The sequence below is a fragment of the Vicugna pacos genome, chromosome 7, assembly GCF_048564905.1.
Source record: "Vicugna pacos chromosome 7, VicPac4, whole genome shotgun sequence".
NCBI classification, from domain to species: Eukaryota; Metazoa; Chordata; class Mammalia; order Artiodactyla; family Camelidae; genus Vicugna; species Vicugna pacos.
The window spans coordinates 28,258,773-28,286,186 of record NC_132993.1 but is presented as its reverse complement, the minus strand read 5'-3'; the positions used below and the strand labels follow the sequence as shown (position 1 = coordinate 28,286,186).

The following is a 27,414-nucleotide window of genomic DNA, read 5'->3' as shown; positions in this document are numbered from 1 at the left end:
TCCCTAAGGAAGACTGTTTCAAATGCAATCTGAGAAATCAGTGAGTTGGCCAGAGAACAGGAGGCAGAGAGGGTTTCTGGCATAAAACAACTCATGCCACAACCTTAGGGTATTGATAGAAGCAGAGGAAGTGCTGAGTAGTTAGGGGTGAGTTGAGCTTAGAGAGGATGGCATGAGACTGGAGAGGTGAGCAGAGGAAAATCCCAGGGGGTCTTATGGTTAATTTTTAGAGTGAAATAATGTGAAATGAACATTTGGAAGACAAGAACAAGCCAGTATTGTCCAGGGCAAACCTGCTGCCACTTATGTTAACACAAATGTTGTTATTGTCAGTGTTGCTATTTAATTATTTTATATACCTGTAAATGTTAGTTCAACTGAAACTTACATCCTTTACTATGACACTTTGTTTTGTTGATTCTTTACTTCTTTCAGTTCACTTAGGATATTGGATATTTATTATGAAATTAGGAAAATAGGCTAGATTCTGTAGAATGTTAATTCCGAGAGTATTAAATTATTTGTAATTTTATCACTTTGTTATTTTTCCAGATATTGGCATTTTTATTTTAAAGCTGTAGTAACTAATCTATTGTTTAGCTTATAAAATGCCAAAACGCCATATTTATCAAATCCTCTTGACTCTTCCCACATATGGCATACAAACATTCCCACACTTTGCTACTTGTTTATAATTTTGGTTTTTCAGGTTGATCTTTTAGTTAAGAAAAATAGAATAAACTGAATAGGTTACACACACTTTTGTTACTATTTGCATAAATGTCAATTCTGAGAATGCTCAGCTATGGCCAGGATCTATGCCCCTGTGAGAGTAAACATCTGTCATCTGACTAGTGAGTTTTCTCCTAATGCTCGGATCCCATGGCTTTATTTCTAGTTTATATGTATTCTCTTGGAAGGTAGAAGCAATTTATTAATCTTGTGTCTTGGCACAGGAAAACTTTGAAAACATTTTTTTTTCCATAAAGATTTATGAGAAAGCCAATCACATAAATGAAAAGTAAGAAATGAAGCAATTGTGTATATAATCCGGACTAACAACCTGATCTTACCTAAAATGGAATATATATTCAATAAAAGTGTTTTGGGGGTCAGGAGTACTTGGGAAATTATTTTTTCCTTTTCTTTTACCACTGTAAAACTGCTCTTTAAAATGTGTTCTTGTGATTCACGTGTTTGGATTTATCTATACAGAAAAACATTAAAAATCAATAATAACACTATATAAAAATCTAATTAAAAACAATAATAACACTATATAAATTTTTTTTGTTGTTGATAGCTGGACATATATTAGCCTTAAATTAGCTAATCTGGCTAGGAATTTTGCTGTGTCTAATGTATGCAATATCTGTTTTGCCATGAGGCTTCTAATTTTTAATGTCCTTGTTTTCATCTCCCTTTCTGATTTTGGACTTCCCTAAGTACTTCTCAGAGATTCTGTGTTTTGCAGGTCTTTTAGTCGTAGGCCCTTTTGATATGGTGGTAAAGTGTTGGGAAGTGGAAGTATTCTATAATTTCATGATTAAATCTCAGTCTTTTAGTGGGCCTCTGTGCCTAGATTTTTGTAAGTGTTCTTAGCTTTTGTTCCACACTTAAGTGGGACAGGAAGCCTCAAAGGGGCAGGAGATGACAAGTGCCTTTCTCCTGCTGAGGAAGTGCTCTGTGAGTCTTTTCTCCTTGAAAGGAAACTTTTGTTACAGAGAATGTATAAATCCATTTTAAAATGGGTGTATTTTAAAATTCTTCTCCCTCTAACAGTGTTATGAAGGGATCTTTCCTGGCTCTTCACCACACAAACTTTGTGCAGTGCTTGGATGTAAAACCCACAATAGAATAAGGCCTCCCTAAAACTGTAGCCCCAGGAGTTTCTCATTCTCACCTAAGTGCATACTTGGCCTCTAGCAACTGCCTTGTAAGTGTTTTACCTCCAGCAAAATTGCTCCTACCAATTTACGTCTTCAGAGGCTTCTGTTCCAGGTACAGAAATGTAGGCTGTGACTCTGGATTTGCTTGTCTCTCCAGATTTTGGGGTGGCAGTTTGCCCTGTGACTTCAGTCCGCTGATAAGTCCAAAAAAAGTCATGGGATTTCACTTTGTTCAGCTTTTTGTTGTTGTGGGGATGGGAGTGGGATTTCACTTTGTTCAGCTTTTTGTTGTTGTGGGGATGGGAGTAAGAACTTCCAATGTCTTTACTTGGTGGCACTAAAACCAGAAGCTCTAAAAATTGTTTTTTTTAACTAAAATAATTTTTATTGAAGTATAGTTTATTTACAATGTTGGGTTAGTTTCAGGTGTACAGCAAAGTGATATATATATATATATATATATATATATATATATATATATTTTCTTTTTCAGATTCTTTTCCATTATAGGTTATCACAAGGTATTGAATATAGTTCCCTGTGCTCTTCAGTAGGTTCTTGTTTGTCTGTCTTATACACAGTAGTGCGTATCTGTTAATCCTAAACTCCTAATTTACCCCTCCCCCACCTTTCCCCTTTGGTAACCATAAATTTGTTTTCTATTCCTGTGAGTCTATTTCTATTTTGTAAATAAGTTTATTTGTATCATTTTTTTTAGATTCCACATATAAGTGATCTCATATATTTGTCTTCTCTGTCTGACTTACTTCACTTAATATGATAATCTCTAAGTCTACCTATGTTACTGCAAATGGCATATTTTATGCTTTTTCTATGGCTAAGTATTCCATTATATACATATACCACATCTTTATCCATTCATCTGTCGATGGACATTTAGGTTGTTTCAATTTCCTGGCTATTGTAAATAGTGACGCTATGAACACTGGGGTGCATGTTTTTGAGCTAGAGTTTTCTCTGGATATGTGTCCAAAAGTGGGATTGCTGGATCGTATGGTAACTCTATTTTCAGTTTTTTATGGAACTTCCATACAGTTCTCCATAAGGCTGCACCAACTTATATTCCCACCAACAGTGTAGTGATTGGATTTCAGTTTGTTCAGCTCTTTTTGTTTTTGCGAGGATAGGTGTAAGAACCTCCAGGGTATTTACTTGGTGGCACTAAAACCAGAAGCTCTAAAATCTTTTTGAAATAAACTAAATATAATGTATATAAGCCTGTGAGTCTATGAATAATATTTTTAGTATTGTAACAATCAGTGAACAGAGAAGCAATTCAACATACTGCTTCATAATGAATTCTTCTGATGTCTGTTTCTATCTACACTTTTATAAATGCAAACTTCAGATAAGCAAGAAAAGTAATTATAACTGTGGTTCTAAGGAAGATTAACATACTACACTTTTTTTGTCATGCTTTTCAAACAGTTTGAAACTCATTTTAGCCTGTTACTTAATTTGCATATGAAGTTGATAAAACAAAAGGCTACAATAACAGTTACAGAGGAGCAATGATGTGCTTCTCAGCTTTAATACAATGTTTTATTTCCAATGTACACTCGAAGATTTCAAGAGCATTTTTATGTATGCTTTGTATTCCTATGTATATTCTCTGTTTATATAGCCTTTGCTTTGGGAGGCAATATGTGTTCAGAATTCTCAATATGTTGTATTCAAAATGAGCCAGAAACTAAGCCGGCAATCTGGAAATGCTGAAATCAAAGAAAATATTCAAAAGTGTAAATGATGACATAAGATTTCTCTGTATAGTCCAGAGCCTTAATATAAGATAGTGAACATTCTGAGACATGAAACATAAATAGAAAAGAACAGAGAACAGATCAATAGACAACAGAGAAACAGGGAAGTGGAAGAAGATAATCTCACTTGGATTAGGAGTTGTTTCCTTTAGTCAAACTCAGTTAAGGATGTCTCTCTCCAATTCCTTAGAATAATTATAACTTACACAAGATACACTTCAGACACTGTTTGTATATTTATGCACATATGCATACATATATAACTAATTTGTGTATATACATATGTATAATATTTTTTAGTTAATGTTGCCTTACATCCATCATAGGGTGATTCAAATATTATCAATTAATTCTTGTCTTCAATTCTGCAATAAAAAAATCTGAAAGTGTTACAACTAAGGACTGCAGAAATCAAGATAATACTGTCCAAGTGACTAGATTAGAAAAGCAATGCACTACAAAAATACTCTCAAAATTTAGCACACATAATGGGAAGCTTGCTAAAAATGTAGACTCTGGAGAATAACTCAAATACACTGTGTTTTGGAACAGTTAAGGGGCAGCTCTAGAATAAGAATTTTTAACAAGCACTTTAAAGAAGTGCCATACTATCTATTGTATATATAATTACCTTTATTTCTATTTTGGAATAGGAATATACATGTTTTATTAACCATTCTTTCTATAATTTATTTATTTAAATTTAAAAAAAAATTATTATCTTAGGAGGGAGAGAGGTAATTAGGTTTGTTTGTTTGTTTGTTTATGTTTTAATGGAGGTACTGGGGATTTAACCCAGGACCATGTGCATGCTAGGCACACAGTCTGCCACTGAGCTATACCCTCCTCCCCTTACTATAATTTATGATATAATAAAATGTTTGTATTATTAGTGTCTGCTATGTTCTCAGCACAGAATCCTTAGAGAGCTCTGTAATAAGTCTTCTTTGTAGTAGGAACTGCCACTTCTAGATCTCAAGGTGCTGCAGGTCAAGCGGCTGCACTCAATTGTTAAAGGCAAGGTGAGTATGGGTACCATAATAAAAAGCAGTGTCAAAGTGGCAATCAGAATAGCCTGACTCTCAGAGACCTATGGCATTGGCTAGTTAATTATGGTGTTCCTAGAAGTGAAATAGATGCAAAATTCACTGAATTCTTACTTGACTTGTATTTAGTGGAAGATTTCTAGATCAAGTGAAATAAAGTCATTAACCTGAATCATAAAACTGTTATGACTCTCAATCCATTCCCAGACTTGAGCCAGTTTATAGACTCATATCTTAAAGATGTGTTATATGCACTATTTCATTTAATACTCTCATATCTCTATGGGGTGTATATTATTATTTAGTTTATATATTAGGAAATTATTACTCAGATTAATTCAGAGAATTTCTTTAGAGAAATATTCATAAGAGAGCTGAATAAAGATTTGAATTTATGTCTCTAGAACTTTAAAATCTCATATTTCTACTGTTACAAATGGCAACATGCTGCTCCTAGCCATTGGATCTAAATGATCTTTCCAAAAATAGGAATGTTATCCATTCAGTCAGTAAAATGTTGCAGTGAGGAGTCTTATCTTACTATATAAGTCACTGTGCTGAATAGATTAAAGGACCTAGAGCCCAATATTTTCCCTTTGCCCTTTTCTGATTACTCTATGATAAAGTCTGGCTCCAAAGACAATTTAGGAAAGACATCTTAAAAATCAGTTGAAATAAATATTACTTCAGTTTTTAATGGAATACACTAGATACAAAACATAATCACTTTATAATGTCCAATCTGTTCATCACAAAATAAGGGCACACACAATCCCATAAATATAAGGAGAGTTGCTTAGTTCATTTTTCAGCTCTTACTTTAGAGGAACAGAAAAAAGAATTCTTTGTCAGTCTCACCAAATGAATCACTGAAAGAAAGTACAAAAGGAATCCATAATAAGTTACTGCCTTCCCTTTTTGTATTCCTGCTTTAAACTGAGGCATGATTCTTTCAAGGCAAGATTTAAGGCTTCTTTTTGTAGTTCTCCTCATGAAAATTCCTGGATTATAATTGCTAAATATTAGGGCTGCTGAAGGTAACAGTAACATGGGTTTGAGGAGAAGTAAACTGCTATTTTTCTCAGCCATCTCTACATAACAATGAGAGCACCAGTACTCGTTAACTAAGGCTAGAATTATCCTGGAAAACCTCCCAGAATAAGGATTTATCACTGCCTTTGCATGTTAAGATTCAGTAATTTACAGAAGAGGAATTTAAAAAGCTAACTGAGAAAATTATCCCACAGTTTAAGGTTGTCTCCTTAAATTTGACACGGATAATTTGAGACTGAAAAGTGGCCAAATTTTCAGACCCAAATAATAATTTAATCAACTTAATTTCATTCTTACCAACATAACTTTCAACTCATCATAAGCATCTGGTTTATGATGCTCACACTTCCACCAGCTAAGCACTAAGTTTCTTCTTAATACTTCCTTTCTATTGAGGGTTTATATTTACCTATTTTAATCAACCCTCTATGTCTTGATGCACAGTAATCCCCTGATCCTAGCGGTCTTTTGACAAAGTCCTTCTCTTGCTCATTCCAAATCAGATAATTAAAATCTAGGCTAAGATATTCTGAGCTTTCTAAAATCAGCTTTGCTCCTAAAGTGCAATTATGGAAACACATAACTCTGAGGCCTCAAAGATAAAGAATTACAGTTATATTTTGCCCACCATACTGGACTCTCTAGGGTGATCTTCCCAATAAATAACTTATTAGAGACAAGGACAAAATGATAATTATTACGTATCTAATTTTCTGACATAATTTATATTTTCCAATTTTTACTTAACTCCTATATATGGCTGGTGAATTACGATTTATGGTTTATGTTTTCTAAGAAATATGCCGATATTATGTTAAAAATTTCTTGAGCTATACCTCTCAGTTGACATAAAAATAGAATTTTGGCGAGGACAATAGAACATAAAGTTTTGCAGTGTTGTAGCCACCATTTTTGCAGATGGAGGATATGTAGATTGGAAGGATAGATTTTTGATGGGCAACTCTTGCATGGAGGAAAGCACTTTGTCAAATGTATCAGTGAACTCTACTAAGAATTGCTAAATGACATGTGGAAATGGATTTTTGCTTATATTTTGTTCTAGAGATAGGTAATCAACCAATAACTCAATGAAATAAGGTTCAGTCAAAATAGATTTGGTCACATGACACTCAGGAAGCCTAAGCACTGCTTGCTCAAGTTTAAATCCAATCCAAGGTGTCAAGCCACAGGCATTGCTTATCATAAGAAGATACCTGTCTTCTTATGAGGTCCATGGCATGGTACCTAATAATAGACTTTGCCATATTAAGAGGAGGAAAGAAATGAAATGAAAGAATGGTTTTCTCAATACTTCTCTAGTTATTTTATGAAGATGCAAATTAAGCTAACCTACTGTCTTAAAAGATAGTGACTATTTATTTGAAGGAAACAGGTCAAATAAGCCAGTATCATATAACTTTTTTTCCCCTTGCTCTTCAGGCCAAAGATAGGACATTTCATAAAACTAAGGCTGTATGGTATTTCTTCTGCATAAAATGACAATGTGGCTAATGAAAAATTTATTATCTGGAATTAACTTTTATGCGTAAGTTTTAACTAGGTCCTCAAAACAGGGTCAGGACGTATCAGAGGATTCACTGCTATGTCCTTGCTTCTTGGCATATAATAGGAAACTTTTGCTTTGGGACTCTAATTTATGCTATTAAAGATTGGAAGTGTTAGCCAGGCAGGGGAGACTTAATAGAAACAGAGTAATGATCTTCGCTAAAGTCTGATTGTGCTATTTATTGAAAGCAATCTAATTATATATCCTAGAATTCTTTCTTTACTCTTCACATTCAACTCATAGAAGAGTTCCACAAACATTTGTCACAGGGCTACATCCTTTCCAGCATTTCTGTTGGTTGTGAGATTTTGGCTGTGTTCTTTATCATACTTTAAAGCATTCTCCTGACATTATTGAACACATTTCCCTAATGAATGAGAAGCCATGGATGGTGAATGTAGCACTATAATTGGCTGCTAAACTCAAAATGAAGGGATAAAAAATCCAGTATTTAAAAATTAGTTTTAAAAAAATGGATATAGATAATGAGGTGCATATAAACAAGTAAATGTCAATGACATTATTCCTTTCACAGCTCTAATTATGGTGAATTATTTTTATTTTTTATTTTTTGCTCTTTTCTTTGGAATGGACACCTTATATCAAGTTAAAAGGGATTACTACCTTAAATTATGGTTAGTTAGCTCTTTCCGCCTCTGTATTAATACTTACTATGGTTGCCTCAAGTATTTAAACATGCTGAAATGGAGCAAAAAGACCTAAACACATAAGACACTTTCTGAGAAAAGAGGCATTCGAGAAATGTCAGTTAAAGAGAAGCTTTAACTTTATTCTCCCAATACAATCTTACTTTAAATTTTAAATTCTTAAATGAAACCTTGCTGGAAACGTCATTTATAAATTATTTAACAGTAGGCTGCCCTGATTAACAATGCTGGAAATATGTTCATTAGGAAAGCACCATCAGAGAAATGCAAATTAAAACCACAATGACCTACTAATACATACCAACTAGAATGATGAAAACTAAAACAAATAAACTAGCAAACAAAACAGACCATGCGAATTACTGATGAAGATGTGGAGTAATGAGAAATTTCACGTATTACCAGTGACAATGTAAAATGATAAAGCCACTTTAAAAATAGTTTGGTAGTTTTTTAAAACAGTACGCATACACTAAACATATGATCCATGCGTTTTCATTAACAGATATTTACATAAGAGCTATGAAAACATATGCTCATTTTTGTACATATATTCACAGTACCTGTAATGTAATAATTGAAAAAATAAAAACATATACATAGTAAGAGGAGAGTAAATGAATAAATTAAATAGTATATCTGTACAATGAAAATTATCAGCAATAAAAAGAATGGATACATGCAACATTATGGGCAATTCTAAAAGCATTATCCTTTGTGAAAGAAGTCAGAACAAAAAAGATTATGCTATATGGATCCCTTTTAAAGGAGATTGTGAAAGGCATTATTGCTTCTGTCATGACAGAAAGCAGATGGACAGTTACCTGGGACTGGGAGCAATGGGGAATTGACTCCAAATGCTCATGAAGAAATGTTTTGGGGCGATGGAAAAGTTTATCTTGATTGCCATGGTGTTTACATAGATGCTTACATATGTCAAATCTCCTCTAACTGTAATGTTAAAATGGTTGCATTTTATGTATATAAATTTTGTCACAATAAATTTGAAAAAATGAATCAATGAAATAAAAACCATCAAATAACATTATCAGGGAGCTATAAAATTCCAACTGCTTATGCTTTCACAGACATATCTTTACTGTGATATTTTTAATGTTAGGTCTTAGGCATTTTGTGTAAAAGCAAAAACAAAACCAAATTAGTATGTGAGGAGTACCTTTTTATTTTCTGTAAAGTAATTCTTTAAAAAGTCCATTATGTCCTACAAGTCCCTTTTTAATAATTCCTTTTAGAATTTGCATTTATGATTTTTTTTCCTTTTAAGAAAATGAGCCTCTTTTTTTGTATCACTACCTTTTCCTTTAGACACCATACATTTAACTTGCACTCAAACAATATAGTATTGGACTAGATAGAAAACTATATTTTTGCCTTCCTCATTTTACATTAAATGTCTTATTACATTATATTCAGTTATACTAGTATACATGGTCTTTAATTTAATCTGCATCAATTCATCTTAATTAAAAAAATAAATGTTTTAATTCCAGGGAACTTATCTAAAATAAAATTTTAAATCAGCTTTATGTTTTCATAAAATTATGAATTGACTGTAATTTTTTTTCCATTTTAGCAGTAAGATATTTACTTTTCCAAACACAGATACTATAAAATTTGTGACCAAAATTGGCAACATATGGCAGATTTATTCAAAGAATTTTTATAGGATTCTTTCATTTATTTAACCAAAATATTGTTGAGCATCTGCTTTATGTCAAGCAATATTTTAAATACTTAAGATGAATCTGTAAACAAAACAGACAGAGATCTCTGTTCTTGTGGAACTTAACATTCTAGAGGCAGGGAACAGATCATAATCACAAGACACACGCAAATTATGATATATCCTAAGAGGTAATGAGAGCTGTAGAAAAAGAGAAAAGGTAGAGCCGTGTAAAGGAATAGCGAATGTAATCAGCAGTGTGATCTGGTGAGGCTGGCACAAAGACTTGCAGAAGGTCTTAAGAGTGAGACAAGAACACTCTGGGCAAAGGCAGCAGCAAGGCCAAGGCCCCATGTCCAGTGGTGCTGGGCATGTTCTGTGAAACGTCATGTAGCCAGTGTGTCTAGAACGGAATGGGCTGGTTATAGCAGAAGAGACAGGTGCAAATCTCAGGTCCTTAGGCAAATTTTTGTCTCTGTTAGAAAAATCCTATAAATACTTCTGTAGAATATTACGTCACTAAGCATAACAGTCTTGGTTTTGCAGCCCTAGCCGAAACTCTGAGACATAAAACTCCTTATTTAACAGTTTCATATGAGGAGTTTACCCTGCTATCCTAACAACGTACGTATTTCAAATTTAACCTAGAAAATACATTTTTCTTTTGTTTTAAAATAAACCACCATACTATCAAATGGTATAAGTGGATCTTTTAGAAGGAAAAACATTTAGACGATTATTTTCTATTTGCAATACTTAGAGTAAAAATCAGGAGGCTACTCACTAAATATCATCGACAGTTCTTGAATTAGTATGCAGGGCATACAGGTGCTCTTCGTCTAGAAAAACTGGTGCAGTGATCTCTAATGCCAGTATTACTAAGAATCTGAAAGGAGAAGAATATAAAAATTAGCACTATCACAATACTTTTTCTAACCTAATTATCTAAGCGAATCATAGATATTTTCACTCATACGCAATAAAAGACTTGAGAAGTATTTATGCTATAATGACTGTATTATAGAAAATAAAGCAATTTCAAAATCAGTAACTTAACTCAAGGCGGCCAGACTCATGCAATTTGTCTGAGGCATACTAAGGCTTATAAGTAAAGATGATAGCATGAAATCTAATACTTTCTATTAACATAACTGTGATTGAAAAGCCGACTTCAGAGTGAAATTAGCAGTAATAAGGTATAAAATTCAAACTGTCATTAAAACAATCATGTGTTTAAAATAACTAAAGACCAAATTTTAATGAACTTCAGGCTTCCTATTTTCTTCCAATTTAATTATTTTGGGGAATATTAATCTTTATTAGAATTTTGAGACTGCAAAATATAATGTTTGGCATGTTCACAAAATGTTTAAATAAATGTGTAAGAAAAATTTTCAGTAAATAATTATTAAGAAACAAATTTGTAAAATGTACCTTATAACACAAAGGGATTTGATTAAATCAGAACTCAAAAATCTCACTGCAGGTTGTTAATTTTCCTTTATTTTGACAACTAACAAGTGAATATGTCTTTGTGATTTGTATTCCAAATAAAGAACAGTATACAATTCAATTCAAGTTGACTATATATATTCAGCTTTTGTTATGTCCAAAGGTATGTAAGAGTATAAATTATGGCTGCTTTTGTGCTACAGCAGCAAAATTGAGTACTTCTGCTTGTGGCGGTATGGTCTGCAAAGCCCAAAATATTTACTCTCTGGTCCTTGTAATAAATGATGGCTGGATCTAGCCTATCTCAGGTCCATGAGCCTTGATAACCCACACGGTCCTCTCAGCTGTGTAGTGCCCACACCACGTGAAGCACGGGCTAACCCCACAAGGCTCCACCCAGAAAGCAAGGCAAGGGAGATTTTGTTCTCAGATTCTCCCTAACCAGTGGCTAGGTTTCTGCCATTTCCCTTCGTCTTGGGGACCCAACTCTGAGGGTGTAGCAGAAACACAGCAGAACCTGTGTTTCCCTTTGATTTAGCTCTTTTTCTTAACTAGCCCAAGGAAATTTTGTTTCATTTAGGGTAAGAAAACCAATTATGGATGATAAATTATAAGCTGATAGGTGAACATCACTATCCATTTTCCCTTTCTTTTACTATAAAATCACCTGAATTTTAACTGGGTCCCTTAACATCCAGCAAATAACAACTATATTCAGAGTTGTGTGGTTAGGTTACCATGTTATGACCTTAGATATATAAATAGATATGAGCAACTTTCATGTTGTGGCACTAAGAGGAATGGCTTGTCTTTGGTATACTATAATTTTCAGAAGATAAAATCATGACAATCAAGGACATAGAAAATGAGTATGTACCAAAGATTTCATGTAACGTATTAATTAATGAGGGAACAAGCAAGATTTATGACAGGTTCAAAGACCATCTGAAACTCATGGATTTCATAAGTAATTTAACAAAAAAAAGTTAGAATAAGATTACTGGATTAGATAAAATTGAATAATGTCCACAGGGCCATAGAATTAACAAATTAGGAAGCAATGTCACTAAATCTGGGACCCTTAATTAATAACAGTAAGATTAATTAAGTACATTCTCCAAATAGAAAAGATTTGCCACTCAGAGTTTAGTTTTGCCTTGTTACTAAGTTTCAGGTAATTTTTCTGTCATACTCCAGTTCTCCTCTTGTGCATAGAATATGGATATTATTCCAGGAACTGAAGCAAATATCTTGACACTAAAAGATGAAACATGAATCTTAAAAATAAAAGGGAAACAAGTTTGGAGGATCATGAGCACCCAGGATCAACAGGCACATAACTTTTCCCTGGAAGTCTCTCTGGAATTCTGTGTAGATAAAACAGCCATCCTGTTTAAAGTGTTCTGGGTTCTTGACAGCTAAATCTTTACCCTAACTACCACAAAATAGTCTACCAAAAGTGGGTCGCTCACATAGAGAAAAATAAAAAAAAAATATTTTGGCTTAACAGTTGACTGGATAACACCAAGGAAACATGTATGTATATTAGGAACCTGGTGGAATTTATTATTCTATTACAATATAAAACTGTAGCTTTCAATATTTTGGAAGTCAAGCTATAAGCCAACTGTATTTAGGAAACATGGGGAAATGATTTAAAATTAGAAATAATGATGTGTGTCAGTTTCTTCTTTCTACTTTCACCGAACTCCTATAACTAAGATGAGAAATCAAGCTACTACCTTTACCTACTTTGAAGGAAGGGAATACACCTTTGCCAAGGGAACCTCTTACTGCCTATAGCCTGGAATCTAGATTGAGGGATAAAAGTGTAATTTAGGGCTTCTCAGGTGAAAATAATAAGCAATTCTGTGATATGAAAAGGCTCTGAAACAGTCAGGATTCTAACCCCAACCCTTTCTTCAGCTACTCTCATCGCTTGCTTTCTGACAGACAATGGTAGCCAAATCAACACAGATCACAGTAAATGTATTCTTCTCTGGCAAAACAAGAGTTTCCCCAACCAAGTGTCTATTTTAAGTTGGAGTATCAACACATCTGTAAATACATGACAAGACTTTTGGCAGTAAGAACCATTACAAGGTGCTATCTTGGTTTCTTGATAAGAGATCTATTAAGGAAACTTTATCACTTATTCATTTTGTTATGGGACATCTACTAATGGAATTTTAGGTGAAGGAAATCACAAATATGTCACTGTTCATCCCTGAAGGAATACTTTTATATTCCCAAATTATACCAGCTAGAGTTGTGTAATCAGGAAGCACATGTGATCTAATGTCACTTCATATGTGGCCACGAAAAATGGGACAAGAAGATACTTCAAACACCCAAATCACGACTGCCAAGTGTTCTAACAAAGGTTCTCACTATAATATGTCAGAGAGGATTTATCATTACAATTAACTGACAATGTTTCCCATTCTTCCTTTTTCTGAATGGAAATTTTTAAACTGTACTCGTTTTGTTTCTGCTACACTACTTGAGATAGGAGGCAGATAACTATAAACGACTATTCATTTTTAAGTCAGCAATCATATATGGACCTGCTGGAGAGAAGTGCCCATAAGCCAGAGGACTTAAGACTTTGAGATGAATGTAGTAACTGGATCAGTCATTTGATTGCCTTGTCTTGCGAAAATGTGGAGTGTATCCTCTACGTGTATATTTTCAATACACCAAAGGTGTACATTGCATTAGAGACTGCCCTAAAATATATCACTGTCTTCTTCCTTTAGAAATAGAATTTTCAAATTTTAGCTGACCACATGCTGTGCATTCTTTCCTGCATAAATATCCCCTCCCTTGAAAAACTAGTTTTTATTCTACTGGGTGTGGTCACATGTTCTGGGTGTGGTCATGTGTTCTGGCCAGTGAAATGTGAGCAGATGTGAGATGGGCAACTTCTTCCAAGACATGGGTGTATCCTACACTTCCTCTGTTTTTCATTTTTTTAAGGGCTGTAATGTGGACCTTGATTATGGGATCTGAAGATGTAAGCTGTGTGTTGAGGATGTCAGAAAACAAAAGAGAAAGAACTTGGATCAACAGTATGGCCAAACCTCCGTATTAGACAAGACCACAATCTTAGACTCTTACTGTGAGAGTGGAGTATATTTTTACCTTGTTTAAGCCACTGTGGTTTGGGGTATCTTTCTTATAAGATACTCCCAAACTGCCTAAATAATGTAAATATTCTTTCAAATATAGTATGTATTCCCCTGGTCCTTCAGCTTCTTAGCTTTTTATATTCAAAAGTTTGGGCTCCTAAAAATCAAAAACACTGATACTCTAGAGAAAAAAAAATCCTTTAGTTTTGATGTCTTCCTCCAGTAATGTATGCTGCTGATTCTTTGAAGAAAGGGCAAAATGTTAGGGAATTACGTATGCACGTGTGTACAAGTTTACATCAAGAAATATCCTAAAATGTTATTCTGCTTTAGAGAGAAGTCTTTTCATACCATTTATTTCAGCTAAAGAGGGCAATGCACATTATTTTTTCATCACAATAGATACTACTAGTAACAGCTGTAATTACATCTAAGACATCCCAAGCATACTCTTTGTTGGTTCAGCTATCCCAAATTTTGATTCTATTTTGTCATTTCAAACTCTCATTCTTCACAAAATTGTTTCAAACATTTTTCAAATTGTTTCAAATATTTTTTAGTACCTGTAAATATTCAAATCCGTATCTGTTCTTTCATGTGTACCTCATGAAGACAAAAAATTAGATACTAGATTCAACTCTATGAAATTCTCACTACCACATCTATAATCCAACATAGTAATCTTTTGCACATCTATAACACCAATCATTTCTTTTAGATTGGTTTCAGTGACGCAGCTATGCCTCCCTTTAGCTAAGGCAAAGTAATCACCTACGCTTTAAATTCTCCCACTTTTCCCTTAACTTTATATACTAGTTATCTCTTCTTTCTTCTCTATACTCATCTATTTTACTGGATTTATTACATGATTATTTACATATAGCTTTTAAAATTCTTCCTTTTTAGATGTGATGGATGTCTGGTACCTTGATTGTAGTGATGGTTTCATAGCTGTATGCGTATGTCCACACTCATCAAACTGCATACATAAAATATGTGCAGTTTTTGTATTTAAATTATACCTCAATATAATTGCTTTTTAAAAACCTCCCTTAATTCTGTAATTCCGTGTATCTCTTCACCAATGGACTTAATTCATCTACAGCTAAACTTCCAAAAGCATTTTTTAAAGCCATAGATAGATGTGTTCACTTGGCACACACACATCATCCCACTAGAACCTGTATTGTTAAACATGATGAAATTTTCAGTTGTCATCTTTCTTCTTTATTCCTAAAACACTCTCACTGCACTTTCTCTCGTTATTTTTCTCTGACTCCCTGGCTGCTCCTTCTCAGTCCCCTTCCCTGACCTCTTCTCAGGACCACAGAATGGGGGATTACCTCTAAGCTTTGATCACAGTCTCTCTAATTCCTTATTTAAGTGGAGCTTTTTGTATGTTATAATGGAGAATATAGAAAAGGTTTTGGGCATAAAATAATGGAAATAAGAGAGTTAATAAATATTATGAGTTTAGTGAGGGCAGTTAGCCACTTTGAAGAACTAAAAGCCAGACAGAAGCCATGAAACAATGAAGAAAACAATAACAGTAAGGTGGTATTTTCCCTTTAGGAATATTAGGATAAAGAAAGAAATGCTTTTATTGGGGCCTGCATCCCTGAAGACAGATTCTATCCACAGAGAACTGGAACCATGGAAAAGACACAGCCAAAAGAGGCACAGTTAGGATTCCATGCCAGCACTGCCCTTATATGAGGCCCATGTTCTGAGTCCCATGCTTTATTAAATTGCATTTAGTAAAGTATGAAATTTGTGTAATAGACTTTATTTTAGTGTCTCTGTAGTATCAGGCATATAAGCCCAACATAGTGGATGGGAAGAGCAAAGTCTTAATTATTCTTTATTGTGAAAACAAGGCTCGAAGTACAATACACGGCAGAAGAATACTCCTTTAAAATTTCCTGTCAACTGCATGTATTACCCAGTTATATTTGCCTATGTTAGAATTAAACATCAGTCAGCTTGGTATTATGCTTATCAAAGCAACACTATTAAAATTTTCAATCTGTGGAATGTTTTCAAGGTAAAATTAATTCAATAGAAAGGTATAATGTCTTTTTGTTTTTCTTTAGCCATGGAATCTCCAACTTGCCCTGTATATTTCATGCATTTTAACATTTGACAGGTTTCAGGTTTGATATATTTTATTTACAATTCTACTGGCAAGGCTGTTAAAAAAAACTACTTTTTCTTAAAAAAAAAAGGACAAATTCACAGAACTTTATAAGGAAAATTTTCCATTTCTGTGTTTGAAGAGCTTAAATGGGTTTCTTACCTTAGATAAATACTTCTTCAAATAAATTTTGCCTACTAATTTCCTTTGAGACTGAAGTTACCCACTTGTCATTCAGTATATTACTGGAGAATAACTTTATTTCATTTTCTGCCATTGATTCCATTTTAAAATTGAGTTGAAATAAAGATAGCCTTTCCCCTCAGATTTCAATTTGTTCAAATTTCTTACTAGAGTTTTCTCTCCTTTAATAGGCTAGGCACATTTTCCAAATATTTAGTTGTCTCCTAAATTACAACATTAACTTGTTATCTATTAAATTTTAGGATCTTTTGTATTGCAAAAACAGTATCTTTTTATTTTTTCCCAGGTAGAACTCTTTTTTTTCTCAATAAAGTTTATCTTATTTCTCATTGGCTCTTTTTCCAGGATACCTCAGAGAGTTACAAGCTATTTCTCTATGCATAGCTGAAGAACACTAATTTTTTTGTGCTGAAAAAAAAAGAAAAACCAAACACCACCACCACCACCACCACCAACAAAGCAAACCTCTGGGACTACAGTAGACTCTATAGTAAACAAGGAAAGGATACATCACTGCTTGCCCAGGACACGCTATTATTTTATTTTTCCTGCATGTTTACCTTGTGAAAATAGCTTTGGCTTGGTTTGGAAATGATGTGTTTATCTTATACTTTCTTCTACCTCTGTCATATTAAGCTGGAGAATATAAGACTTTGACATTCATCCTGAAAGATTTCATCTGAAATACTCCCCACAATTCTAAACAGTATCAAGGATGTGGTTCATTTCCTGATATCATTAAACAGCAAACCTATTGCTGACTACATTTAACTCATTTTGCTGGCTTTCTCTCATAGAGTTATATAGATTCTGGTCATTTCAAAGTAGAATCTCTTTCTTACATATTTTTCTACCTGAAAGTACTGAATTTTGCTGGTGTGTGATCCTGGCTTTGCCAACCATGGTAGTCTGTCTCTTTTATACAATGACTAGTGCAACAATAAAACAAACCAGGGCCAGATCTTGGAATGAAGCTAGATCTATTTATTCTAGGCTTCCATATCTGGGGCTTATGCTTTAAAGGGAATATAAAGTTTTCCTCCTATAAAACTGTGTAGGTTACAATAGGTACTTGAGTTGGGTAGTCATGTTTTCAGGTATGGCTCCTATGCCTGAGGTCAAAATTATGCACTCCTATTCACCAAGACTGATCTAAGTATCACTGCTGCTAAATATCCAAACTGACATCAAATAGAGGTCAATGATGAGTCCCTCATACAGTACTATGACCCAAGGAGAGCAACAAGTCACATATCAGCAAATGGACACTGTACCTCTTTCTATCCTAGAATGGTAGCAATTCCTTTTAATAGTAACCAACTCATTTTCATTTATTTTTAGTCATGTATTTATTTTTATTGTGGTAAGATCACTTAACATGAAATTTACCGTCAACAAAATTTTAAGTATACACTTCAGTGTTGTGAACTGTAGGCACAATGTTGCACAACAGATCTCTAGAACTCATTCATCTTGTTTGATTCAAACTTTGTATCAGTTGAACAACAGCTTGTCATTTTTTCCCTTCTCTCCAGCCCATGGCAACTACCAATCTACTCTCTGTTTCTGAGTTTAACTGTTTTAGATTACTTATGTAAGTGGTATCATGTAGTATTTGTCCTTTTGTGCCTTATTTATTTCTCTTAGTATAGTGTTCTCAAGGTTCATTCATTTTGTCTCACATGGTAGGATTTCCTTCCTTTCTAAATACTGAATATGTCACTCTGTATATACCACATCTTCTTTATCCATTCATACATTGATAGACATTTTGGTTGTTCCCACCTCTTGGCTATTGTGAATAGCACCACAATAAACATGGGAGGGTAAAAATTATTTTGAGATCCTGATTTCAAAATTTTTGGATATATAACCAAAATTAGATTAGTGGATCACATAGTAGTTCTATTTTTAATTTTCTGAGGAAACTCTGTTGCATTTTCCATACTGACTGTACCTTTTTACATTCCCAATGTGTACAAGGGTTACAATTTCTCCACAGTCTAGCCAACTCTTGTTACCAATTTTAAATTTTACAATATCCATTCTAACAGATGTAAGATAATATCTCATTGTGGTTTTGTGATTAGTGATGTTGAGCATCTTTTCATATACCTCTTGGCAATTTGCATGCCTTCTTTGCAGAAATGTCTATTGAAATCCTTTGTCTGTTTTAAAATCAGATTACTAAGTTTTTGTTTGTTTGTTATTTGTTTGTTTTTTGCTGTTGAGTTGTTGCAGGTCCTTATCTATTTTGAATATTATCTCTTTTCAGATATATGAGTTGTAAATATTTTCTCCCATTTGTTTGTTGCTTTTTCACTCTGTTGTTTCCTCTGTTGTGCAGAAGCTTTTTAGTTTAATGTAGTCCCTTTTGTCTAAATTTGCTACTGTTGTTTTTGCTTTTGATGTCATATCCAAGAAGTCACTGCCACGCCCAAAGTCATGAAAATTTTCCAATATGTTTCCTTCTAAGTGTTTTACAATTTTAGGTCTTCAATTTAAATCTTTAATACATTTTGAGTTGATTTTTGTATATGGTGTAAAGTAAAAATGCAATTTCATTTTGTGAATGTGGATATTCAGTTTTCCCAACACCATTTATCGAAGATTCTGTCTTTCTCCTGTTTTTTATTCTTGGTACTCTTCTTGAAGATAAATTAATCATACACATGTGGCTTTATTTCTGGGCTCTCTATTCCATTCCATTCTTATATATGTTTGCTTTTATGCGGTACCATACTGTTTTAATTACCATAACTCTGTAGTATATTTTGAAATCAGGAAGTGTGATGCCTCCAACTTTGTTCTTCCCCAAGATTATTTTGGCAATACAGGGTCTTCTGTAGTCCTATATGAATTGTAAACAGTTCTTATTTCTATTAAAAAATTCCACTAGGATTTTGCTAGATATACAGCACACTGAATCTGTAGATTTCTTTGGGTAGTATGGACTTCTTAATAATAGTAAGTCTTTTAGGTCATGAACATGGAGGGGGGTTTGTTTTTTGTTTTCTTTATTTTTTCTATTCATGTCCTTTTGAATTTCTTTAATCACTGATTTGTAATTTTCAGTTTACATGTGTTTCATCTCCTGGTTGTGGGAAACTGCACCTGGTGTGGGGTTTATGAGATTGTATCTCAGCTGCTCCTACCCACTTTGTAGTCACTCAGCCAGCCTTTACATGTATTTTAAGAGGAAATTTTTGCATATATAGCTGTAGGGTCAGTATGTCTGTGGGAGGAGGTGAGTTCAATATCTCCTACATCACCATCTTGAACAAGAACCCCCCCTCACAATTTTAGCTGTTGTGAGATTGTAGCAGAAGAATAATATCAACTACCTGTGCCATCAGTAAATGTTACTAAGGTGCACTTTCTTTTAATTGCTAAGTAAACTAATGACCAGTTTGAGTTATATTTTAACAGCTTGGTATGAGATGGCATTTAATAGCCTAAGAAATGTTATCATAACTGACATTAACTTGTACTGTTACAATTTATTTGCAAGGCTAAAAACAATGTTGCTAAGCAACAGTCTAAAATACAAAAAATTGAAATACATATTCATCCTAAAAATATTAACAATTAGGCTGTACTAAAACTTCCCATTAATTTTATTTGATTCATTTTGTAACTGACAAATGGAAATCATGATGGAGGTCATTCAAATCCTAGATCACCTGAACTGTTTGTTTTCAAGACAGTTTTATAGGAAAAACAGTGGGACAATATTTGAAATAAGTACACTTGTGTTTATTTATTCATTATGCCTCAGAGTAAACATTAGTATTCAGCAGAGCTTTAGAGCAATATTGAATAGTGGTCACGGAGATATTTCAAATCTACTTTGTTCTTTAAAGATTATGTCTTTGTACATAGCCCATTTCCTGAGGGACAAGGTGGTATTGGCAGAGCAACAGAAATGGAAATCATGTTGAAGTAACACAGCAAATGATGAGATTCTTTGGGGAGAGACTGAAAGAAAACATTGAGCTTAATTACTGTTGACTTAGATACAATCAGTAAAGGGAAAAGGGTTAGATTAAGTATTTGGTATTGATTCATGAGTCATTATGAACTTTTCAATAGCTTTACAATGATACAAAAATTAGTTTTATATAAAAGGCAATGCACATAAGAAATTACCAGCCACAAAACATCCATACAGAAATCAATAATTGCTAAAGATATGTTGGAAACAGAATACTTATACCTATGGAAATCAAAACAAGAAAATATCAGACTCCTTTATTTTATGTAAGGAATTTTTTAAATGTGAGAATTAAATTGTTACTACTGCAAATAGTAAACTTTATATTAAATTTCAATGTAGGTAAGTATAATATTTAAATGCCTAGAAAATGCTGACAGAAGCAATTATGTTAATAAGCAAATATCCTGAAACTAATTTTTAAAAATCTTGGGAATGTACAAGGAAATTGGACACAGGAATTTGAAAATATAGTCCATTGAAAGAGCCCAGAGTAGAAGGTGGAGTGACCTTGATGTGTCATGTGAGTGGTATTCACCTTCATTTGCCCATCTGAAAAATAATTAAGTTGACTAAAACAGAGGTAGGTGTGTTCCTGCCTCCACCTAGCATCCATTCTTCCATGACAATCACACCACTTAAATCAGAGATTCTTCAAATAGAGTTTCAAATGTTGAGGTTGGAAATCTAGTGACTGTTGCTTTAGTGAATTAATTTCTGCAGTTAAAATTATACTGTATTATATTAGTCTGATAATAACGTGATACACTGTATACTTGTCTTTTCCTGTATGTCTTAAAACCGTATTTTGTTAAACAATAAAATTTCAGATTCAAAAGTTGAAGCTGAAATATTTTTAAGTAAAAATTTATACACAGATAACAAAAACTGTATAGAAAAACTATATATAGCAAATATATACTATGTATATATATATACAGCAAAACTATACCAAAACTATGTTAGAAAAAATAGATATGATTTTATAGTTTTTTCAAACAATGAAAAATAAAATTCAGAAAGCTTGAAATGGAAATTTTTAGATTGTCTCTAGGTACTTCAACAATATACAGGGACAAGTTAAAAGACAAAAAATTTGACACTTACAGACATAAAATGATCAATATACACAACAAAATGAACTACCACAAAGTAAGTATAATATTAAATAAATAAACTGCACAGGCAATTTACAGAAGAAGAAATGCAAATGAATTATAAGCATACAAACATTGCCAAACACCATTCATAATCCGTAAAATGAATTTAAAATAAAAAGAAAATATAATGGTCTGCCCACAAGGCTGTTATTCTTAAAATGTTAATATTATACTAAAGACACTGTTGGGAAAATTGCACCTTCAAAAAATTCAATTAATATTTACTTGAAGACAATTGAGAATCTTCAAACCTGTGAATATTCAAATATGTAACCATTTCATTTCCAACAGAAATAAACTTACATTTAGACAAAGAGACATGTAATTCATCTTTCATTTTAATAATAAAATACTTGATAATCCAGTTCTATTAATAGGAAAACAGTTAAGTAATTTATGACATACCCAATTCAAGCAGCTGTTGAATATTAGCTGTTCAAAATATAGATTTGATTCTTTTTGTACTGACCTGATAATATATTGTAAAGATGCTAACTGAATCAAAAAAACAAATGGGTGATATTGGTTATTTCTGAGAAGACTGGAATTACAGTTTAGGCTTGGTGAAGAGTATTTGAAATTTTTACTCTGTATTCTCATTTTTTAGAATAGTTTCTGCTATTAATCTCTTTGTACAGTGGTACATGTTCATTTAAATAAACTTTGAGCTTCAAAAATGTTATCTTAAATTATTCATTAACAAGTAGGATAAAAGTTAATACTACCTTGCAACTGTCATCTTATGAACATTATTGGATAACATTATTAACATTGTCTCTGAGAATCAAAAATTCAGGCTGATAACTTTTAATCTGTTATTTTTTTAACTTTTTTATTTTACAATAATTTCCTTCACATGCAATGGCAATGTTTGCATAGTGATTGGCTCATTAACTTTTATATCAAGAAAATGTTTAGTGGAATTTTTAGACTAAATATTGTGTTTGAAGTTTATTTCCAGTGTATAAAATGACTTTAGACTGGAAATAAAAGTAAGTAGCTTTATATCTTAGCTTTACAGGGACTTTTATATGTATTCAAAGATTGTAGGAAGATCTCCTACAAAACCAATGTTCTGTAAGCCAACAGTGACCACACTTTTCAACTGTGTATCACTACAAATAAAAAATATATAAAATGTATATATACATATTTATGCTACAATACTAATAATAGATAAATTATAAATATAGAAAAGAAAATTGAGAGGATGAAAGTAAATTAGAATAATTAAAATATTTAAAAAACATTATTTGTTAATAATACCTAAATCCAACTTGAATTTTACTAGATGTTTTTATACCTTTGAACATACTGAGTTATACTTGAAAATCTTGTTTTATTCCTTTGAAATACAGCATTCTGAATGTTTTATGTTTGGCTTATTTCAATACATGTTTTAAAAGACTGTCAGAATTAAAAATGGAAAAAATATTAGCAAAAAGAAAAGCACTTCATTTTTGTTGTGTTTGATGTGTGTGCATGTGAATACCTAGTTATTTTGGGAAAGCCTTGAATATATTTAGGAACAAAATGGTTGAGATTGAAGGGAAAAAGGGTAAATTGATGGAATAAAGTCTCAGATAATGTGGAAGGGAACAGAATTCAGATGGGTGGACCACAGACAGGAGGAGCACCTTTTTATCTTAAATGCAAGGAAGGAGATTATGATGGATGTAGTGGCAGATACGTGAATATGTTGCCTTAGAGCAAGTTTCTTACCTCACATGAAAGAACAGAGGCTGGCTTCAATGGGATTGAAGCAGAAAAAGAAGAATTTACCAAAACTACAATTTGTCTTTTTTTTTTTTCTAGAGAAACTTAATTTATAACATTTTAATAGGCCAGGCATTTATGGCTTACTATATTAGAATTGTTTATTGCTTCTCATCACCTGTAAGCACAATTCCTTTTGGCCTATCTAGCTATCTCCTAACAATATTCGTGTCTGAATGGAGCTTAGAGTTTCACATTATGAGATAAAAATTTCATATTTCAATATTTTTTTGTCTGTATATTATACTCCTGTTTGCTGCATGTGTCACAGGTTAGGTCCTATGAAAGCATATGCTGAAAGATGTTTATTAGGGCCTAACCCCTGTGAAGGGAAGGGGGAGGAAACTTGATTTTGAAGAGCAAAATGTTCAAGTGCTATGCAGGCTCGACAAAGCCTCAGCCAACTTGGTGGGGAGCTCTAAAGCAAAAATGCTCATCTCTACATCATGCTTTGGTGAAATGGCCAGGCCTTTGTATGCCCACCTCACTCACTCACTCACTCACTGAATGTAGCTACCTGGGAAGATGGTAACTTCTGCCAAGGTGAAACAGTGGGTATCATTAGTTAAATCCATTTCACCTGAAACCTGCCTTCATGACTCAAGGTAATTTTAATTGTTGCTACAAAAGACTTGCATGTCCTCCAAGTGGCTCATAGCCTAAACAATAAGATGTTTGCCCAAATTGTTTTCTAGGAACTTGGAATCAGCTATGTCTAGTTCAAGCTGAATGAGTTAAGACTGGATAGGACACCAACCTCCAACTGGGCATGCACAAATGTTAGGTAGTTGACCTTTTGATGTTAGAAGGCTGAAAACTCCACACTGATCATGCTAAGTGCCCCCATTTTTGAACATACAGAGGCCTGTAGCTTAGTTACGCCTGTGCACAAGGATTATCACATCTTTTTCCAGTAACTCTTCCCTACACTCCCTGTGATCCCCATGCCTCAGCCCACCCTGCTTCTTTATATTTTATTCCATAAATACCCAGAACCCCTTGCCTTTGAGGAGGCAGATCTGAGACTTGTTTTCCCATCTACTGTCTCCTTGATTGGCTGCCTTGTGAATAAACCCTCTCTTTGCTGCAAACCTCAGCCTCTCAGGATTTTGCCTTGCTGCACATTAAGCAAAACAAACATGGTTTAGTAACAAAGGCTGTAGCTGAGGCAGACGCTGAAGGAGCTGACTACAGAACTCCATGATTCTGTCTTTAGAGCAGAGAGGAATCAATTCATCATCACAAAATATTGCCCTGTAAGGATACTTTATTGTCCAGGTTTTTTTAATATATTGAATATCCCTAGCCAGCCCCTATCAATTGCATTCCCTGGCTGAATATTAATACCATTTTGTTGTGCTATCCTCTACAAATAGTAACCTTCCTTCTACCTCACCTCCTCCTTCCCTTTAATGCCATAGATAAAATATATAGTTACTCCAGAATCCTATCAGGTTATTTGATACTAAAGTTAAAGACAAGGATGTACTCTTATAACCCAGCAGTTCAGTATGGGTAATATAAACAAAACTGGACAGAAAACGTTAAGACCAGGACACCAACTGGATTTATTAAATTGGACACTCTTGGGTAAACTTAGGGCATGTATGTGTTGAACAAAGTTCTTTTGTTTGGAATGGTTAATAAAATCTCAATCCCTGGTACCATTCTGTAGTAAGCCTAGGAAAAGAAATAAGTTTCAAAGTTTCAACAAGGCATAGAGATAAGGATAGCTAATAATATAGAGCAAGAATATAAAACTGGCATATAGCATGAAGAAGGAACACAGTACAAAATAATAGTATTATGCATAAAGTCTAATCTGTGACAGAGCAGAAGTAAGCCTGATTAGGGAAACATCAGAAACAAGATTTGGATGTAAAATTGAGCACAGTCCTTAAGGTAAGGATTTATGTCTATATTCACCTTGTAATCTCTACAACCTTTATCATATCTGGGGATCAATAAATAATCCTAGAATGAGTGATCTGAAAGTAGAACACAACTAAATGCATGCAGACATGAAGAAAGCACTGATTGCACTTGCTGGTGACTGTTCCAGGTACAGGGCAGAGCCCATCTGCTGTACCAGATGCCCAGTGGTTGACTGAAAACCAAGCTGTGGGAAGCAAAAGGCATGTCTTTCTGAGGCCACCAGGAAAGAGGCCAATGCAACTGTGCCAGGACTACTGCTAACCTCCGTCAATAGCCTCACAGGCATATTGAGTTCCCTAATCTAACCAGAAAGCTTCTGGAAATGTGTGGAAAGATGACTGAGTTTCAAATAAATGACTTTTGAATGTTTCTGAAAAAACTGAAGTCATCTTTTATCTGTCATGCTAACCTCTGCTATTTGGTTTGCTGTGCCTTCCTTTACAGATGCTAGGATTGCAATATTTTCTGTAAAACCTTAAATACACAGTATTTCTGAATTGACCCTCAATTTTCAATGAATTAAATGTGAGTAATCTATACATTTCCTAAAATTCAAAAGTTTTATTTAGCTCTAATTATATGGGCAGAAGGAACTGGAAAATATCAATTTAATCAGTTAACTTTAGATTTCAGATTTCTAATTCTCTCACTTGTACTGGGTTTTGAAGCACAATTATGCAACAATTGCCTTAAATTTGCACTTTATTTTCCCCCATGTCATCATAGGCTTGAAGTCATACCTTTCTGTAACCAGAGTTAAGTATTTTGCTTTAATAGAAAACACATACTAATCTTCTAATCCTAAAATGTATTATCTATCCATACAAATTTTCTTCTCTTTCCCTTCATTTACCCTTTCCTTATCTCACATTCTCTCTGTCTCTCTCTCTCTCTCTCACACACACACACACACACTCACAGTCATTTTGATACCAGATAGTAGAGGGAGTACTTACCAGTTGTTTTAATTCTAGAAGGTAGCCCATTACTGATATTGGGTACATAAATCTCGCAGGCACCATGTTAACTAGGGGCATTGCTTCAATCACATCATCTGCCTGGTAACTCCAGGGGCAAGGATTATTGTCCTTTTTGCACATATGAGAAAACTGAAGCCCAGAAGGCTCCAGTGGTGGGCCCCAATCCACCCAGCTGCAAGTAGCTGGAGTAGGACTGAACCCAAAGTCTGCCAGGCTCCAAAGTGCGTGATCAATCAGGTCCTTCTGCTGCTTTCTTGCCTTTGAAATGCTGAGTACCTTTAGAGGATGGGAGGAAATTGGAGCAATATTTCTGCCTAGTGATTCAGTGATGTGTCCATGTGCCTATCCATTGAGGAGCCTGCCCAACTCTACCCAATACCTAAGGACACTTTAGACATGGCCAGCGAGGAAGTTTTCAGGAAGTATCACCCAGTTAATAAAACATGGGAGTTTTGGGGAGAATTCATTGTAAGGTGAGACAGGATAGAAAAAAAGCATTGAATGTGAAAGAAACAAATAAAATTATAAAAGATGACAGGGTACATTTTATAAGAATATCAAATGCTAGAAAATATTGGCTTTATCTGTGGTAAAAGGTGTATGAACTGTGTATCTTGAATATATGAACAAAAGATTTTGGGCTCACGCAAGATTATAAACTTATCTTATTTCTCATAAAAGAAAATGAAGCAACTCCTTAAATCAAATAGAAATATACATATTTTTTCAAATATAAATATTACTCAAAAAAGGATATTCATGAACTGTACATTTTCCCCAGTATTCTAAATTCAGTAAGCCAAATTCCTGTTGCACTAAGTCTGTGTCAATGAGAGAAATAAATCTTAATCATAAAGCTTTATTTCAGAATAGGTTTTAAGGAAGAAGAAAACCACGCATGTCAGATAGATGTAAGTTTGTATGCAATCTATATCACTAAATAACCACTTGACCTTAGAC

The 27,414-nt window shown here is 33.7% G+C and overlaps 1 long non-coding RNA gene across 1 annotated transcript in view; it reads right to left on the bottom strand.

The window, feature by feature from the left end:
• Positions 1-27,414, bottom strand: part of LOC116278764 (uncharacterized) — a 136,011-nt gene that overhangs the window by 70,809 nt on the left and 37,788 nt on the right. Inside the window, exon 2 of the long non-coding RNA XR_012074318.1 lies at positions 10,473-10,574. This is a non-coding gene — a long non-coding RNA (uncharacterized lncRNA). The remainder of the gene's footprint in view (positions 1-10,472; positions 10,575-27,414) is intronic.